The sequence below is a fragment of the Magnolia sinica genome, chromosome 9 (genome assembly GCF_029962835.1).
Source record: "Magnolia sinica isolate HGM2019 chromosome 9, MsV1, whole genome shotgun sequence".
Classification (NCBI taxonomy): Eukaryota; Viridiplantae; Streptophyta; class Magnoliopsida; order Magnoliales; family Magnoliaceae; genus Magnolia; species Magnolia sinica.
In genome coordinates this window covers 64,294,977-64,298,289 of record NC_080581.1, presented here as the reverse complement: position 1 = coordinate 64,298,289, position 3,313 = coordinate 64,294,977, and the positions used below count along the sequence as shown (strand labels likewise).

Here is a 3,313-nt window from a genome sequence, read left to right as displayed (position 1 = left end):
GGGGCAACTCTTTAAATTGTGGCCTTCACCGGTTAACTTCAAGTACCGGTGTAGTATCAAGCAAGGCACACGTCTCCCTAATCATGTCATCATCAAAATCATGGGAGTGGGCCAGACACGTCTCTAGAGGGTCAGAGAATAAGGTCAGAGGTGTCATATCTTCCACTAAAGAGTTAATCATATTAATATCGTAGAAATCATCATCATCCTCTAAGTTTTTGCCGTTATTGAAAAAGATGTTCGACTCCAATGTCATATTCTCAAAGGACATAGTTATGACACCATTCCTACAATTGATAATTGCGTTTGAAGTGGCAAGGAATGGGTGACCAAGAATGACGGAAATCTGAGTGCTCATGTTATTGATGGGTTCGGTGTCCAGGATAATAAAATCTACAGGGTAGTAAAATCTATCAACTTGGACCAACACATCCTCAATTATCCCTCTTGGTACACGAACAGAGTGATCAGCAAGTTATAGTATGGTTAGGGTGGGTTTTAATTCACCCAAACCTAACTGTTTGTATACCGAGTAGGGAATCAGATTGACGCTCGCTCCTAAGTCAAGAAGTGCATGATCAATTCGATGGTCCCCGATTACACATGATATGGTTGGGCTACTGGGATCCTTGAATTTCTATGGCATGTCTTACTTTAGGATGACACTCACTTTCTCGGTCAAGAAGATCTTCTTTTGAATACTCTGCCGTCATTTGGTCGTGCATAAGTCTTTCAGGAATTTGGCATATGAAGGTATCTGTTTTATGACATCAAGTAGAGGAATGTTGACTTTCACTTATTTTAACACCTCTAGGATATCCTGAGAGTTAGAGAGAGGTTTTGGTGCGACCAACCGTTGGAAAAATGGAGCAACTGGCTTTTCTAGAAGTTCCGGTTCTAATTTTTATGGGGCCTCACTAGATCCATTATTGTTGTCCTCTTCTGGTTCTTGAGGCTTTTCGGGCCTAACCGGAAGGGTTTTATCAATGATCTTCCCACCCCTAAGAGTGGTGATGGATGTAGCGTGTCCCATTTGATTTGAAGAGCTGGGATCATTTATCTCGTATTGCGGTTTAGGATTGGGGAGCGGTTGTGCAGGAAGCATCCCCTTTTCTATAACCGTCATACGTGAATCCATCTTTTGCATAAAGTCTCGCATTACCTGGGTCAGCTCTTGCATGAAATTTTGAACCGGTTCTTCTTGAGGTTTCCCCTGATTTGGATTTTGATTGAAGAAACCTTGAGGGGTAGCAGTTTGTCCATTTCTCCAACTAAAGTTTAGATGATTTTTCCAATTAGGATTGTACGTATTAGAGGTTGGTCCATTGAAAGGTCTTTGATAATTATTTACGGCATTGGATTGTTCATTCAACACTTCTCGAAAGGCGGGTATCGTAGGACAATTTTCAGTTGTACGAATGTTGCAATCACATATGCCGCAAACACTTTCATTAACCTTATCCTTCTTTCCTTCCATGGCCTCAACTTTTCTTATGAGCGTAGTCACTTTATACTTGAGATCATCCTCTTCTTTCAAGAGATATAATCCACATTTTTCCTTTAATTGAGTCGGCCTAGACGTGGTGTTCGATTTTGGGTAATAATCCCATGATTGTGTTTTTTTAGCAAGACTATCAAGGTAATCCCATACCTCGTCGACATTTTTATTAATGAATTCTCCATTACACATTGTCTCGACCATTTGGCGCATGGAAGATGTCAGTCCATCGTAGAAAAAATTTGTAATGCGCCACGTTTCAAAGCCGTGTTGTAGGCATGAACTGACCAAATCCTTGAACCTTTCCCAACATTGGTAAAATGTTTCATCCTCCTTTTGGGTGAAGTTCATGATTGCTTTTCTAAGGGTAATCGTTTTATGATGTGGAAAAAATTTCTTTATAAATTTCCTTTGTATATCATTCTATGTGCCAATGGATCTAGGATGTAGTGAATGTAACCACATCTTAGCATTCTCCTTTAAGGAAAAAGGAAAGAGTCTCAGCCTGACTGTGTCCTCAGACACATTTTGAAAATACAAAGTGGCTATGATCTCATCAAACTCTTTCAAATGTAGATATGGTTCTTCAGATTCAAGCCCATGGAACTTAGGAAGGAGTTGGATAACCCCTGGCTTGATGTCCATATGTCCTGTATTTTTAGGAAAAATCATGCATGAGGGCGTACTCACCCCCACTGGTTGTAAATAATTTCGTAAAGTACGAGGCGGGAGTGCTTGATGCACCTCATTCTTATCCTGAATGTCTTCCACCCTGGGTTGAGGTAGAAGAGGTTGGTTCTCAGCCATCACTTCAATTAACTCAAGGGATTTCGAGTTGTGTTTAGTCCTGCGATGGATAGTTAATCCCTCAACCAATCCTCCTTCAGTCAAGAGACGTCGAGTGTTATCACGGGCCCACTTGGGCATGAAACACTCGCAGCCCTCAACCAAATTCGAAACCTAATCCTAAGAAAGGAAAAGAAAATCTAAAAGAAAGAGAGGGTTGGAAAGAAGTTACCAAATTGGAGTCCCTAAGTTAAAAACCTGCAAAATAAAACAAAATAAGTTAGATTCTAAAAAGAGAAGGGCTAAAATTAGAAAATCCTTAAAAAAGAAAGATAGCAGTAAACTAATTTCTAAAAGAAGGAATTCCTAAAAGAAAGTGGAAATTTCTAAAATAAATTAGGAAAGTCCTAAACTAGAAAGTAAGTTCCTAAAAGAGATCTGAAAAAATAGAAAGTAGAGAAAGAGCTTACTGAATTAGAAATTTCTATCTTAAAAGCCTACAAAATAGGAAGGTTAGTTTCTAAACAAAAAGTCTACAAGTAGAGAATTTCTAAAGATAAATTAGGAAACTAAGTTAGATTCTAAAAGAGTTAGACTTAGAAAGTTACTAAAAAATAGAAAGTTAGTTTCTAAAAATAAGACCCAGAATTAGAAAGTTTCTAAAATAGAAGATCTAAACCTAAAATTAGAAAGTTTCTAAAAATAAAATAAAGGAAAGATGAGTTACTTTCTAAAATCAGAAAGAATTTCTAAAAAGGGAAATAACTAACTTAGTTTCTAAAAACAAAAGAGGAAAGTTTCTAAAAATAAACTATTTCCTAAAAATAGAAAAATACTAGAATTAGAAAAATTTTAAAACTCACACCTTAATTCTAAAAATAGAAAAAGTAGAGGAAATAGAAAGGGATTACCAATTTAGAAGTTTATGTCAGGATCCTACAAAACAAGAAAATAAGTTAGTTCTAGAAATCAAATAAAAATCTAAAACTAAAGTTAGTAAAATCCTAATCTTAAACTAATTCTAAACCT

General features: G+C 36.9%; 1 non-coding gene across 1 annotated transcript; it reads left to right on the top strand.

The window, feature by feature from the left end:
* The first annotated feature begins 1,760 nt into the window (after positions 1-1,760).
* On the top strand, positions 1,761-1,867 carry LOC131257177 (small nucleolar RNA R71). The gene has a single exon (XR_009177191.1). It is a non-coding gene; the product is annotated as a small nucleolar RNA R71 (small nucleolar RNA).
* Positions 1,868-3,313: the final 1,446 nt, after the last annotated feature.